This window comes from Eublepharis macularius, chromosome 5 (assembly GCF_028583425.1).
Source record: "Eublepharis macularius isolate TG4126 chromosome 5, MPM_Emac_v1.0, whole genome shotgun sequence".
NCBI classification, from domain to species: Eukaryota; Metazoa; Chordata; class Lepidosauria; order Squamata; family Eublepharidae; genus Eublepharis; species Eublepharis macularius.
The window spans coordinates 128,244,045-128,260,875 of record NC_072794.1 but is presented as its reverse complement, the minus strand read 5'-3'; positions in this window follow the sequence as shown (position 1 = coordinate 128,260,875).

Sequence of the window (16,831 nt, the reverse complement as noted above, 5' to 3'; positions counted from 1 at the left end):
TGATTGATTGATTTGATTTATTAAATATATAATCTGCTCTCCCCGTGAACAGAATCAGAGCGGATAACATCAGCATTAAAATTTACAATAAAATTTGCTTTTAAAACCATTAAAAACATACAATTCAGTAATAAAGCAGCTCTAGATGGCAGCCCGTCTTTCCAACCCCAACCAAACATTCTATGCGGTGAGAGATGGAGGAGCGGCAGTGGTCCAGCCACGGTGTGCAGGCTGTAGCTTTCCTTTATTGAGTCAAGCCATCTCATTTTACCACCTTCCTAAGATAAAAGTCATTAATCAAGCATCTCCACTTTCTAAAGTACCCTGGAAGAGTTCACGGCTACATATCCCCACCTCTGTTTTTCAATCCATGTATGTTGCAGTTAGCAGGATTTGTTTTTTTTACTGCCACCAGAAAAGGGTAGGAATGTGGTGAGAAGAGTGGTGGGGCATCCTGTCTTGGTGCTTTGCTTTTGTCTTTCCAAAGCGCTCTAGCACTTTGGAAAGCCAAAAATTAGGTCTTACCCAAACAGTATCCTTTCACTAACTCTGTCTCAGAGAATCTCCTCTGCTGCCTTGAATGCATGAAGCTGCCTTATACTGAATCAGACTATGGGTCCGTCAAGGTCAGTATTGTCTGTTCAGACTGGCAGAGGCTCTCTAGTTTCAGGTAAGGTTTTTCACATCACCGCCCACCTGATCTTTCTAACCGGAGATGCTGGGGATTGAGCCTTCTTGCATGCCAAGCAGGTGCTCTACCACCGCCACAGCCCCTCTGCTAACACATGTCCCGGGAGTTGATTTGACACACACTCAGCGGCTGCATTCTCTGCTCTAGTCATTCTGCAGAGATAGGAGTTATCATTGACATTTTTAAAATCAAGATATTGAAACCAGATATGTGGCAGGGGCTCAGTGCTTGAGGAGGGTACACGGGGCTATACATTAAAGAACAGGTTTGTTCAGGCAGCCACTTTCTTTCTGCCCTAATTAAAGGTTGCAGCCCGATGCACATGTCTTTCTTGACTTTGCCGAGATTTACTCCTGCGTAAATTCAATAGGGTCGGTCTATAAATCACACATTCTTACCTGGCAGCCGTGGTGGGGATGACATTTCAATTGCCAGAAAAACGCATTCTGCACATGCTCCGAAGGCGCTTGAGCCCCCCCCCCCCCCCGCCCGGGGTCCAAACGATCTCCACTTACGTTCGCGAGTACAGCCACAACTCAAGGCAATTGGCAGGGACTTGTGGGCAAGCGGGCGGGGGCGCCTGCTACGCCAGTGCGGGAGGACTCAGCCAAGCCGGCGGCGCGGTAAGTCCCCTTGCTGGGGGCGGGGGCGGTTATGAGGGATCCCCGGGAGCGGCCGCGGCGGCCCGCTGGCTTTGGATGCAGCTGGATGTGAGAGGCATGCCAATTGGCTTGAGAGCGAGCCGGGCGCGCGGGGAGTGTTTGTACTACTGCAGAGCGGGAGGAGCCGCCTCAGCCGCCGCCTGGATGGGCGCTTCGGAAGGAGCCCAAGTTCTGCGGCGCCGGTGAAAGGCAGCGCCCGCGCCGCCCTCCCGCCCACCCGGTAAGACTGCAGCGTCGGCTCCGCGTGGCTCAGGGTGGAGGCCCCGCGGAAGGGAATCCCCCTCCCCCGGCTTGCCGGCTGGGGCGCAGCCAGTCTCGGCCGCCTCTGTGCTGCTGTCTGGCTTGGCGAAGTCCCCGAGGGAGAAGGGCGGGCAGGCGGGAAGTCCGCGGCGTGGCTCGCCCACCGGGGGAATCCGGCGGGAAGGGAAGGGAAGACGGGGAAGGGGGCCGGCCTTGGCTCCGCGGGGCTGGGAGTGCGGCAGGCTCTGCGGCGAAAGTTTGCAGGAGGCGGCCCGAGCCGCAGAATTAGCGGCTCCACAGCGCCTCCCCAAGAGGACGAGCTGGGACCCGGCGAGACTTTCAGCCGCGGCGCGGGCCCTCAGGGAAAGAGACGGTGTCTCTGAGCATAGGCAGAGTGCCGCCATCCCCCGCCCCCGGCCTCTGAATTAGGCTAGAGTCCCGACCCCTTCGGATTCAGAAATGACGCCTGGGGTCGAGAATGGGAACTCCGCTCCGTCTGGCAAGTGAGCATCGAGGATAACCACAAAGTGGTTTGCTGCCGTTCTTTGTGCGCTACCGGCCTTTGTGCCTCCTTCCTAAAAGGAGAACTTCCTGAATTCGCGGCCCCCAGCTTTGAAGGCGGGCGCTCTTTACGTGCCACAGGGCTGAGCGCTGGCTCAGTCGAAGCCCAAGGCAGGGAATGCCCGGTGAAAACGGGCGGGAAGGCTGCTGGTCTAGCGCCCTGTGTCGGTTGTGGGGCTGTGCTGTGCAAGCAGACCTCACTCGCTGGATTGCCAAATACTTTTTAAAAAGAGGGGCTTGCATTATGTATTTGCTTTTATTCTGAAATTTAGGACGTACAGTTCTTTCTCTCTTCCTCGTGGGGTGGCATGGCGAAAGAATCACCTACGCTGTGCCAGAATTAACCCTGCCCCAGTAGTACTTGTAGTGCCAGTGTGTGCCCTTCGTCAGCAGCAGAGGGGGGAGTAGCCTTACTGCAGAAGAAGTGGGAATAGCCATGTTGTAGGGAATCATCTGTCAAGGTCTTCTTTTTTAAAAAAAACACAGAGGACTATGCTGCAGAGTTATGTGCACCACTCCTTCTCAGAGGGGAAAAGTACAGTTTAGAATGAATTACAAGGAGGTGGTGATGTTGATAAAAGGGCTTTTCTACGGGAGAAAGGATGGCTTTATTTGGAGTTTGTGGCTCCTCTGAAAGGTGACGGGATGCTTTCACAATGTGGGGATGGTACGCTGTAAGAGCAGTCATCCTCTGGAGACACCACTTTTTTTTAAAAAAAGCACAATCCTGTTCAGGTTGCCAAGCTGCCCTAGGCATGGGTAGAGGACTGATTGCATGCCCTCAGTCATGACATAGGCACTAGCCAATAGATTCTGTAACTACTGCGTAACCAACCATATTACGCTGTGTGGTTGTGGTGAGGATTATATTGTTGCAGCAATAAAATATTACAGTTTGAGTACAAGATGTAGTTTATTTGCAGTAGGTAGAGAAACTAGGAAGGAAAGAAATTTGGATTATGGCAACAGCTACAGAAAAGCTGCGCAGGTATATTTGCATGCATAAAGGAAATACAAATTCTGATCTGTAAAACATGCACAAAGTCATCACCTTTCTCTCTCCCAGCCACTCTTCTGTCTCTTGGTGGATAACTGTTCTCCACCAAACCAGTCACTGCACACAGAGGAAACCTAGGTCCCAATCGACTACATCTGTCCCAGCACTTTCTCCTATACATCACTGGCCTTGAGCTGGTGAATCCCAAGTAGGGTTGCCAGCTCTAGGCTGGGAAATACCTGGAGATTTTGGGGGTGGAGCCTGGGGAAGGCAGGGGTTGGGAAAGGATGGTACCTTAGTACAGTATAATGCCATAGAGTTCATCCTCCAAAGCAGCCATTTTCTTCAGTCACTATCTGGAGGTTGGCAACCTTAATTCCAACCCAAAATGAATTGGGGTTATCTGAAGCAGGGGTTCCTAACCTTTTTGACCTTGTGAGTACCTTTGGACTTCTGATAAAGGGCAGTGTGTGTAGCCATAAAATGGCTGCTGCAGGAGGCAGAGCCGGCCACAAAATGACAGCCACAGCTTACCTTCAGTCACATAGTGAAGATCCTTATGCAGTGGTGACAGCTGCTGCCAAAGCAGTGTCTTTAAAAACTCAAATCTCCAGTGACCAATCAAAGCTTGCTGGGCACCCCACCCCCTGGCCCTTTCCTCTTTCTAAAAACATTTGGTGAGCACCAAGAAAGGTGTTGGCAGGTATCTTGGTGCCCACGTGCGACATGTTGGGGACATCAGTCAAAGAAGAGGATATCCAAGCTGGTCATTATTAAACCAAATGTCATCATGGCATGCAGAGAGGAGAAAGTAGAGAAAGAAATGGAAAAGGAGTTGAAGAAAGATTGAGCTAGCAGGATAAATATAAAATATATAAGATGCAAAATGTCGTAGCAAATCTTACATATTAAGCTGAGTTAAAGGTAGGTCCTGGATCTAGAGAAGCTGAAGGACATTGCTCCAAGTTACAGCCAGGACTGAGCCTGCATCTGTTTCCTGGCTGTTTACACTGTGCCGAAGCATCCTTCACTCGACATGGTGGTTATCCTGAAAGATACATGTTCATCCGAATTGTTATATCTCAGGTGGGTTAAAGCTGCAGTCGCCAATGGCAGAGTTGTGTAAACTCTCCACTGTTAACTCCAAAGCTCTTGGGGATAAAGGGCCCTGGAGAAATTGGTGAGAACATGCCTTGAGTTGGAATTAGTTTATATCTCCCAGCTGTACATCCTTTGCATAAAAACACATTTTATCGTTGCCCTCTTTTTGCCAGTGGGAGCTGTCACTAGCATCTTTTTTCCAAGAATCGCAAGATGCTGTGCAAATGTTAACCAGTTCAGTCTTGCAGGTGACTAATTTCCCCAAGGTTAAATAGAAGAGGGAAGAAACCAATAAGCACTGCTAAATTTAGAAGTGGTTTTTAAACTATATTGAAGTGTTGTATCTGTGTTGGGATTTTATACTGGATCTAGGAGTAAAGTCTGATTCCAACCTTGTTGAAGTGAATGGTTTTGAACTTGAAAGCCAGAGGGGTATTGTAGATTTTGCTTGGGCTTTGCTCAGTGAGTAGTGTTGATGAACCCATGGCTTCTTTGTTAGCGTACAGTGCAATCCTAAACTGAGTTACAGCCTTCTATTGAAATCAATGAATTTAAAAGGGTATAACTCTGCTTAAGGATGCGCTGTTACTTGGGGGAATAAATACAACTCAACTTAAACCAAGTATCAGGGCTGGATCAAGGGGGGGGCAGAGGGAGTAGTCTGCCCCTGGTACTGCCAGGGAGGGGGCGCCGGGAGCAGCTGCCAGGAGTGTGCGGGCAGCCTCGCAGCCCCCTGTGTTGCCTTTTGCCTGCCCCGCAGGACGGGGCGGCCAGCTTGCTCCGCTCCCCCTGTCCTGCAGGGCAGGCAAAAGGCAGTGCGGCCACCCGCGCCATTCGCCCCTGTCCTGCGGGGCAGGTGAAAGGTAGCGCAGGGGGCTGCGAGGCTGCCCGCGCCATTCACCTGCGGGAAGGCGAATGGTGCAGGTGGCTTTCCAGCCCTGCACGCTGCCTCCACCGCTCTACCCTGCGTGATGATGTCACTGAAATGATGTCATCACGCAGCACCGGGAGCGCATGCATGCTGTGCGCGCGCGAGAGGGGCTCGGACGAGGGTTGCCCTGGGCGCAGGCAACCCTAGATCCGGCCCTGCCAAGTATGGCACTGATTGCTTCTCATGTGATCCTATACAGAGACAGATACATCTAAAATCCATTGATTTGAATAGGATTTGCATATGATCAAGCTATTAGTCTTGTTACCCTATAATTAAGAAAGATAGTAGCATTGGGTAGTATGTTGGAATGCTAAGCGATCTTCAATCACTTCAATATTTTGTCCTCTTATTTTCTCCTGTGATTATGAAAATAGTGCTGTTTGCTGAGGTAAATATGCCAAAGAATGAAGACTGCAGTTACTCAATTACTTGAGCATTAAAATCTATGGGATCTATATTCATAAAATTAAATTAGGATTTGTAGCTAATTTGTGCAATGTTTGTCATTTATAAAGATGGGATGGAATGTGGGCTGTGGCAGTGCTGGTGACTGTGGCTCACAAGTGAAAAGGAAATTATACTGGAATAGCACAGTGAGATATGGTCAGGGGTGGCACGTCAATGGAGGCAAGTCGGGCAATTGCCTCAAGTGCAGAGGCGCTGGAGGGAGCACTGGGGGCGGGGGCGCACGCTGCAGATCAGCTGAGCTGGAGGGCTGGGAGGATGCACGCCCGCCAAGCATTCCCCCCCCTATCTTCTGCTTGTCGCCTCACAAACTGGAAAGGAGCAGAGGAAAAGTGATAAGTTTCTTTTGGCGGACTGGGGGGGAGGATGAGATGGAATAATGACAGAAGAAAGCAAAGGGGAAGGGAAAAGAGAAAGCAGGAAGGACCTAGAGAATCAGCGGGGACATTTCTCTCTCTGCCATTTTCTCCCTCCTCATCTCTCTCTCTCTCTCTCTCAGTTTAAACCTTGGGTGAAGCTTCCACGTGGAGCAAGGAAGAGAGACTCTAGCTGGCTGGGGAGCAGCGAGCTCCCATCTGACCTTTTCTCCCCCTTGCTCCCTCCTTTCTTTTTTGCTCCCCCCCCCCGCCATGTACTAGAATGACAGGAGGATTGCCCATTGGAAATAATAAGAGAGGCTTGAAGGCCCAATGGAGATAATGGGAGCCAGGGAGGCCAATTTACTTGCCTGGGCTCCATTGAAATGCATCACAACACAAAAAAAGTTGCAAAGAAAATGTAGAATGGATTTTCCATAAAGGTCTCTGGGACCAGACAGAATACACTGGGAGTGGAATGACAGCCCTAGCTATAAAATTTGTGCTCCAGGACCAGAAGGACAGGTTTCAGAATGGAATGACAGTCCTTGGAATAGGCTCAGTGCTCTGGGACTGGAAGGACAGCCCCCAGAGTGCAGTGCAATGACAGCCCCTGGGAGTAGAAGAAGAGTTCTGGGACTGGAATGACAACTCCAAGAGTGCAATGACAGCCCTTCGGAGTAGAATCTGTGCTCTGGGAAGGAATGACAGGTTACACAGTGGAATGACAGCCCCTGGTAGTAATAGAAGCATTCTTGGAGTGGAATTGCAGGCACCACAACAGAGCCTGTGCTCAGGGACTGGAATGACAGGTCAAAGAGTGGAACGACTGCTCCTGGGAATAGGGTCAGGGCTCTGGGACTGGAATGACACCCCCTGTCATTCCACACCCACTGCCATTCCAGTCCCAGACCAATGATTCTTCTCCCAGGGACTGTCATTGCACTCTGGGGCCTGTGTTGATAGATCAAGATGGGTAGCCATGTTTAGCCATGTAGGGATCTCTGACAAAGCGGGCCCTGTAAGAGAAGCCCTCCTCTACTGCCAAGAGTCTCTGGGTCCAGAGAGAGGTGGGAAGAAAGAGAGAGGGAAACTTTTACACACACACAGAAAAGGAGGTGTTCTCAAACCTTCAATGCTGTTTCTGCTCACAAAATAGATTTTTGGCTCACAATAAGAAAAACAAAGATTGTTGTTATTCTCACACTTATTTAAAAAATTAAATTTAAAATTTAAATTAAGAAATAAAAATTAAATTAAAAATGTAAGAAGTTTCAAGTTTTGTGCTTTTCATTTTTCCTACATTTCTTCTATTTTTTAAAATTGGTTAGTGAGGGGGGCAAATAGGTATCTCGCCTCAGGCGCCAGAAACCCTGGCACCAGCCCTGGATATGGTTTAGTGTTACGTAGAAGTTGAGTGAGGGTATTTGCATGGAACAGTGAGGCAGGAACTACAGCAGAACTGGGAAAATTGGACTTGCAATAGTAGGCAGGGTTTTTTGAAGAAGTGTATAGGGTTGAAGAGCCAATGGCTAAAGTGCAATAAGAAAGGATACTGAAGCTGAACACTAGGAGATGTTTCCAGAGAATTAATGGAACTAGAAAGGCAGTAGATGGATAGTGCAGACCTTTTGGAGATGGGATATTTGCCTAGAATAAACTGTCTGGAAGCATTATCCTAGCTGAAAATGAATGCAGGCACGACACACATACTGATTAAGAAATAGTTCTGGTTCTCCTTTTGACTGTTGTTCCTGTTAGCCAATTTGAATAGCTTCGAGAATGTCTTCTCTCTCTGAAGCAGTGTTTATTGCCCCACAGGAGGTAATATGCAGAGACCTTTTCAAAGTGAGAGTAGAGGAGGGTAGCTGAAGAAGAACAGAGACTGTCTGGGAAATCTCATTCTTTATGACTGGAGGATCTGAAGCTCTTATTCATGTACTCCAGAGAACCTAGGAATGTGCACATTTTTGTTCATTTCAAAAGCTGCATTCATTTTAATTTTTCATTCATCAAGCCCCTCAACTAAACTTGGCTCTCAGAGCAACTTTTATTACATTTTTTACACATTCATTTTCAGTGTTATGTTTGTTTTTGGTTCCATTGGTTTCAATGGAAAATGCAACGGGCCCCTGATGGGGTGGTTTGCTGAAGATTACCAGCTATTGCTGCCCAGCACTGCTAAAAAGGGACCCATTGCCCTTACTGGGGGGCATGAGTGGAAGCACCTGATCTATTGTTGCAGCACTATGTAGATGCATGGTTGCTGAAGAGCTGGCAGTCCTGGAATGGGTACTGTGCGTTGATCTTAGATCTGGGTGACCCAAGTTTGAATCTATGGTCTGTCATGGAAGTTGAGGGCCAAGCTACAAGTGACGAATGACACTTGAACGGCAAGAGGATTGAGTGGAGGGCAAGTGAACAGGGAGAAATACACTTGCCGTTCAAGTGTCCCTGAGATGTTGAGCCAGTTGCATGCTCTATCTAGCCTACCTCACAGGGCCATTGTGAAGATTAAATGGTGTGAAGCTGCATTGAATCCCCATTGGAGAGAAAGGGGAGGTATAGATGAAGTAAAATAAATATTATTGCTGATGGTCAACACTGTTGTGTGTGCCAGGCGTTACTAACTATTCAACAGCTGTGTGCTTGTGTGGTGCTGCAATCAGAGCCTTGGTGCCTCTACCACCCTTCCTTGGTAGCCACTGGGGGCATCCCCCATCTTTTACAGTGTCACGTGATAGCTGTAGCTGTTAGTTCTCTAGCCAGGTGCGGCAGAGTGCTTCTGGCTTCTGGACATTTCTAGCTGGATTAGCTTGTTGGTGAAACAATTACTATTGATAAATAAATAAATCAGCAAGGAGTGAAAGAGGGGCAATTGCTGTATTCTGATTAAAAAAAAAATAATCCAACAGATGCAATGTTTGCTGATTTGCTTCTTCATTTGTTTCTCAAGGAAAGTATACCTTTAACAGTGATCCTTGTTCAGCTCTTCTGGGCCCATCTGTAGAGTCCTCAGGCATGAGCCTAGGCATTTTCCCTTGCCTTGTTTGTTGAATGATGGTCAGACAAGTCCTTCTTGCTCCTTCTTGCAAATTGAGGATATTCACTGGCTTCTTTAGAAAATGCGTCACAGTTAGACCTGGACTGCTGGACACAACTTTCCTTTATACCTGATACGTAACTGATAAGCAGGGTCTTGGATGACTTGCATGAATGCTGGTGATAGTTTCTTTTGCTCATTCATGAAGGTATGATGGACCTGAACTAACTTATCTTGCCCAACAGAAACAGAACCTTGGAGCAAACTTGGGTTCTGTCCTTCTCTCTGAGAGCTTACTCTGTCTTCCTTTATCCTTTTCAGAGGAGAGAAAAAGTAATAATTCCAAAGTGAAGTGATGCTTCCTCTCTTGAAGCTAGTGTGAAAATTGCCTAATTTGTTCGGAGGAGAGGGAACAAGGACACTCCAGACTGTGGCTACAAGAGGATTAGTATGTTTTATCCCATGCATGTCTGTTGACTAATTGGAAATGTCACTGGCATAACGCTGGGCGAAGTTATTTCCAAACACCAGGCACCAGGTACTGTGGCAGCACTGGCTGAACCGGCAGCTCCTCTGTAGAACTTCAGAGAAAGAAAGTCAAGTGTTGGGAAAGTGCACTTGTAATGATTTGGGGCACAACACATCCACTTAACAATTTTGAAGTAAAAACCAATTATAAGGATGCGCGTATCTTTAAAACTCTAAAACGTCGTAAAAGTCAGCATCAAAACGATATTGCCATGTCTATAAAGTAGGATGGAATGAGCAGCATAAATGTTTTTATAACATGAAAGAAACATTATGTGAAGCTTAATCTTATTTCAGTTTAATAACACCAGTGCTCTAAGAGGTACCAAATTTATAGCAAACTGTATAACATATCTCCAAATGTACATCATAATTTAAAGTAAGGTGCTGGGGGTTTTGGACAAATTATTGGAAACTAAAACCTCTTTTATAATCGTTAGTGTTTTTAACTATATTGCTTATTGTGTTTTATGAGGTAGAACTATAACCTGTTAATTTAAAAATTATATATATAGTAGACAAACTGTACCTGAGCCAGTCTAGTCAAGAGATGGCTACAGCAAGCTTGTGTGACTTGCAAGAAGGAAACTTTTGGTGCTGTGGGTGAACAACTGAGAGGTGCATTGGGTTATAGTACTAAATTATCAGAAAGAAGGGAGGAAGCAATAGTGAGAGCACAAATAGTTACATTACAATACTTTATTTGGGGGGAAAGTCCTTAAGGGAAGGGAAAACTATAGGGGAAGGGAGTAGAAACCTATGGTACCCATACTGAACACGAGATTTGGAACAGACCACTGTACATAAATCTAACTGAAAATGCTATTTTTGTAAAGGAAGGAAGGGTGCCTTCACCTTTAAAATGCCTTTTGTTGCTAGATCAAGATGGGTAGCTGTGTTAGTCCATCTGTAGCAATAGAAAAGAGCAAGAGTCCAGTAGCACCTATCAGACTAACAAAATTTGTGGTCGAGTATGAGCTTTCACGAGTCACAACTCACTTCTTCAGATATCTGACTCATGAAAGCTCATACCCTACAACAAATTTTGTTAGTTTTTATAGATGCTACTGGACTTCTGCCCTTTTCTACTGCCTTTGGTTGCTGTTAAAGGTTGTTGCATGGAACACACGCTTTTGCAGGTATGAAGCAACCGCTTCAGTTCCCAGCATATTTCAGTGACAAAGTACCTGCTCTGAATGTGTAATATCCTAAAATTACTAGAAATGCCAGAGATTGAAAAGGTCTCCTGAAGCAGAGTTGAGCAAGATCACTGGAGAAGCGATGGCAAGTCATGATGTAAAATTGTGTGTTAGAATAGATTTGTAGAATAGTCTGACTCAGTATAAGGCAGCTATATATGTTTATCTCTAATTAAAGGATTTCATGGAGAAGGGCTGACCTTAGTTTTATTCCCTGGGGAGCTGCTGTCAGTTGAGGTTAACAACTAAACATACTATTGGCCTAACTGGTATAAGGCAATTATGTCTTGAAGTATGTTCAGCCAATTAGCTGATGATGCAGTATTGTGAGAAATTGCATATGCTACAGAAGATAGGATTAAAAATTCCAAATAAATTGAATCACCATGGGGAGTAGAAGAATGGGGTTGCTGTACATTACTGGGAAGAGTCACTTGTGTATCTCTGTTTTGCTGCTGCTTTGAATGTGCAAAGCTGCTTTCAATGGCTTCTTATACAAAGGCCCTCAAAAGGCAGTTGTTAGCAAGCATATTTTGTTTTTATTTGTGCATGAATGAATGACCCTCTTTCCAGACTAGATCACTTGTTACCAGTGAAAGTAATATAAATGGAAAGATGCTTTACTTTTCCCCAGATAAATGATTTGCTGACTTGGGAGGAAAGGACCTTGGCTGGAGAGCCTCAAGGACTAACCATGAATTTATGATTTGAAAACTGTATTATAGATGTTCAGTAATGCAGCTATAGTTATGGCAGAGACAACAATGGCTTTGTTTGCCCTTTAGCCATCCGAGTATAAAATCAGATAATTGCTTTAGAAAACTCAGACCATTTAAACTTTTTTTCATTATGCATGCCAACAGCTATAGAAAAAATTATGTTCCTTACTGTACACCTCTAAGTTGAAACTGAATTAGGCTGTGATCCTAAATGTGTATTATTTTGGAGGTAAGGTCAGTTGGGGCTCGGTTTCAAGTAAGGGCTGCCAGTGTCTGATCAGAAATGCAGAGTGAAGTCTTAAAGTACATCTCCTTCCCACTGTTAGAAACAAAGTGTTCCCTTTCTTGTGCCCACTATGTTGTGTGCTGAACTCCTCAATTCAGCATATTGTGTAGTTGTCTTGTTGGGGATGTATTCCTCCTTGTTGAGGAACACAGTTGGGGATTTCTTGTCTCTCTAAACTCAATACAATCTAACAAAAGCCTGATGGTGTGGCCATCTTGAACTTTCCCATTATCTGCTATCTACAGCAAATGTTCTCCATATACTTACATGTTGCAGTTTGAAAAACTGTTAATAAAACCCTGTGTACTCCTGAATTACTACCTCTGTTGTTTGTCCAAAGTGGTCATGTCTGAGACCATTAAGAACAAAGCAATGAATGCACATATTCACCACCATTGAGGCGGTGAGGTGGGCACCATGGGTGCTGAGGTGCCGAAGGGGGCACCGGAGGGGGTGCTGGGGGTGGAAGCTTGCGCCATGGAGCTGGCATACCTGGCACGCAGCTGCTGCAGCCGGCCAGCCCTGCGCCGCCGCCACCAACACATGCCCCCGTCCGGGCGCAGCAGCCACGGGCCAGGCATGGCAGGCATCCAGGGCAGCATGCGGAACCTCCCCAGCCACCCGCCGCGCCTGACTGGGAGCATGGGCAGCTTCTGCACACCGTCCCAGCCACCCGCTGGCCAATGGGGCCAGCTTGCTGCGTGATGACATCATCACGCAGTGATGTCATCACGCAGTCCGGGGGGGACTTAGGGGCAACCACGGGCGCCATAAACCCTGGTGCCGCCCATGCATATAGGTTGGAAATATTAATAGGCATGGAGAACAAAAAAGAAGAAACCACTATATTTTCTTGAATCGACTAGTTCAGGCCGGCCAAATTCATGGTGCTCTAGTCATGGGTTATAGCTTGCTTTTGGAAGTCACAATATGTGTCTGATGTGTTCTGTCTGGCCCGAGTGGCACAAGCTTCACAGATGTTTATGATATTGCTAATATACTTTTGAATAAAAGCAAAATAATACACTTGGTGTAAAATACCTAGGTAGATGGTTATCTGGTTGAAATTTTCAGCTTCTTAGTTCCAGGCTATTAAATTGTGGAGCAGCTTGTAGAGGTGTGTGTAATGCCCACTATGTGCGCATGGGGTGGACTGAGGTCATGAATTCAGAGATTTTGGAAGTGATACACTGCTGTTAGACTATAAGGACTGGAATGTAATAGATTCCCTTCTTGAAGATACATAAAGGTTTATTTCTGAAGATCTATGAAGGTTTGGATTGGTTTTTGCTGGCCAAAATTGAGTTGAGAATGGGAGGGGGAGAGGTATACGCCTAGTTAAATAATATTATGGGGATTTGGTGAGATATTTGAACAAATGTTTTGATGCATAGAGCTTTTTTACCCTTCTGCCTAGAGCTTCCCCCCCCCTTCCATCTTAAAAATATTTATTTACTCCATTTATGCCCCAGGTTTCTCCTCAATGGGGACCTAAAGAAGCTTATATCATTCTCTTCTCCTATATTTTATCCTCATAACAGCTTTATGAAGTAGGTTAAGCTGAAAGTGTGCAACTGGCTCAAGGTCACTCAGCAAGCTTCCATGGCAGACTAGGATTTAAACCTGGGTCTCTCCAATCGCAGTCTAACATTCTAACCATTATACCACACTGGTTGTCCGTGTATGGACCATCTTTGTTTCCAGTAGATACATAAGTAATCAGATAGGCTAAAGCTTTTCCAGGGCTGCAGGGCAATTACACCGTGTATGCTTCTCTGTTAATGTGTGTCCTTCTCATGAATGCATGGTGGAAATGCCATGCCATTCTTTTCATGGAAAAGTGGAGAAGAAGCCATCTTTCCGCTACTATTTCTGGCTACCAAAGGGGTCATAAGTAACTAGCTTCAAATAAAAACAAAGAATATTCCAAGAAGGCCACGTGCAATGTATGTTCCCGTGTAGCAGCTTCACTCTTCCCAGCAAGGTCCATTTCTGTGCCCTCTTTGTCTAGGGAATGCTCTGCAGGGACTCCCAAGTCATCTGTGGCTGGCCCCTGCTCGTACAGAAGCCTACGGGAAGGGATCAGGGTGGTTTTTACCCTCCTGACTTTCTGGTAAGACTATGAAACGGAATTATATTGGATAGCTTTGGACTAGGCAGTCTCAGTCAGAGCAAGTCTCTCTAGCTGTGCACAAGGGCGTTTTTAGATGGTTGATTTTATTTTTTATTGATTTAATTTTTCAAACTATCTGACTGTATACAGTTTTATTGTGTTTTATATTGTTGCTAACCAACCTTGTATTCTGAGTTTGGTCAAGAGAAAGATGGGCATATAAATATTTTAAAAATAAATGATTTATGTTTTTATTGACATGATTTCCAAGGCAGTTGGATGCTTGGCCTTTGAGATTGTAATTCTGTATCTGTGTAGTCCATGATAGCAAAAACAATTGCCAGAGCGAGAGCACAGAAACCGCTCCTCTTGTCCCAGTGCCTGTTGACCAGAGACTTGGATCCTGTGTGAAGCAGCTGCTTCTCTTTTGAGGAGTGAGCTTTAGAGACTGACTTACTGGAGAAACTGAAAGGTCATTTTCCACCTGGAGGACTGCGCTGCAGACAGCAGACTGAAACAGACTGAAGCTTCTAAATGGGATGCAATTGCTGCTTTAATCAGAGTCACTTTATGCCTGAGTTAAAATGGTTTGAGTGGGCTGTAATAAACACAACTACATAGAATTCTCGCGGAGAAAATGCTAGTTTACTACTGCAGTACATGGAGCAAAGTTAAAGTATTCACTTCCAGGTACAGCAAGACATGGACAGACTTGTGCAAGCGTTTTTAGAGGATGGCTTCTAGGGCTGGATAAAAACTGGGTTTGGTCCCGGCATAATATCTGGCAGGACAAATTTAAAGCTGGATCTGAGGATCAGTAACAGAAGCTGTTTAGAACCGCAGAGTGAGGAAGCAGCCAGAATCAAGAGTAAGTCCAGTAAGTATGGTGCAGGCAGGAAGTCAAATTGATGGGTGGTCAAGGAGTCTGCAAGGCAGGTGAGGTGCAGAAAGAATGGTGTGCAGTTGAGACCATTTTTGATAGCGTGGTGCAACAGGAAAGGGTTGAAGAGTGAGTCTTATCTGTTTCCAAAAGGCATTGTGAAAGAATCCTGTGTGTGTTTACAGAATTAGAGAAACATGGCTGATACACTATGGCTAACATCTCTGCTGTCTGCCCAAGTCAGACAAGGAAAACTGGCTTGTTATAGGAAGAATGTTATCAGGCCATGATATCTTTTCTGTCCTCCAGGTTTCTTCTGGTAGGTAGCCATCTTGGTCTGCACTAGAACAGAAAGGTTTGAGTCCGGTGGCTCCTTAGAGACCAACAAGATTTTTCAAGGTCAGAACTCCCTTATTCAGATACAGGGAGGAGTGGAGATCCCTCAACCTTTATATCCAGTCAGGAGGCAGGGGAGGGGGGTTGGAGCAAAAAAAGGAGTCAGGATGTGCAGGTACAATGCAGCTTGATTAAAGCAGAAAATTAGCATCTGTAGTGAGATAAGAATCCTGTGTCTCTATTCCGCCCTGGGTGTTCCATTGTTCTGAATTTGTAAATGAACTGCAATTTGGCAATTGTCGTCTACCCTTGAAGCTTCTTTATTTGAGGACAGCCACTTTTAGGCCAGCAATGGAATGTCCTGGGAGATTAAAATGTTCCCTTTTTTTTAGTGCTGTGGATTCTAATGTCAGATTTATGCCCATTTATTATTTTGCATAGGGACTGACTGGTTTGTCCAATGTAGAGAGTAGAGGGGCATTGCTGACACTTGATATCATCTATAACATTGGAAGATGAACAAGTGAATGAACATGAGATGGTATAATTGGTAGTTTTAGGTCCAGTGATTGTGTTGTTGGAGTGAATATAGGCACAGAGTTGGCATCTTTCTTTATTGCAGGCCTTGGTCCCAGAGTCTGTGTTCGGGTTAGGAAGTACATTATTGTGAATTATTGCTTAAGATTCGGGGGCTGTCTGTGAGCAAGAAAATGTTTGTCTCCAGTGTTTGTGAGAGAAGAGTGTCCAGCATAGGTTGCAAATAACTAATGATGCACTGAACAGGTTTGAGCTGAGAGCTGTATGTGACTACCAGTGACCAGGGCCGGATTGAGGGGAGGCAGGGGGGTAGTCTGCCCCCGGTACCGCCAAAGAGGGGGCGCAGCTGCCAGCCGTTGGGAGCGTGCTGGCGTCAGCGTGGGCAGCTGAGCGGCTGCCAGCGCCATTCGCCTGCCCAGCAGGACAGGGAGCACGTGGCAAGCTGGCTGCCCCCTCAGCCAGGCAGGTGAATGGCACAGAGAGCTGGGAGGCTGCCCATGCCACTCGCCTACCCCGCTGAGGGGTGACTGGCTTGCCGCACACTCCCTGTCCTGCAGGGCAGGCAAATGGCGTGGGTGGCCTCCCAGCCCTCTGCGCCATTCGCCTGCCCTGCAGGACAGGGAGCACGTGGTAAGCTGGCCGCCCCCTCAGTGGGGCAGGCGAGTGGTGCGGGGGGCCTCCCAGCCACCGGCGCTGCCGCCGCTCCGCTGGTGGCACACCGCCTTGCATGATGACGTCACAAAGTGACATCAACACGCAGCGCTAGGAGCGCAGTTGCGGGCAGCCGGACTTGGGTTGTCCTGGGCGCCGGGAACCCTAGATCCGGCCCTGCCAGTGGCATTCTGTTGTTGTTTTGTTTGGGCCTGTCTTGTGGCAGGTTATCTCTTGGTATCATTCTGGCTTTGTTGAGCTTAGTCTACATCAGGTGAGTACTGCAGTTCAAAAAATGTCTGTTATAGATACTGAAAATGAGCTTCTCTGTCAGTAGGGTTGCCAGGTCCCCTGGAGCCCAAACCGGGGGTTTGCCAGGTCCCTTTACTCCCCCGGTGGGAGGTTGGGAGCCTGGCACTTACCTTGCTGCTCAAGGGGTTATCTTTTCCGTGCGCGTGCTGTGCGCGCATACATTCCCAGCTTGTGCAATGACATCACGTCCGGAAGTGACGTCATCGTGTGGGGGTCAAGG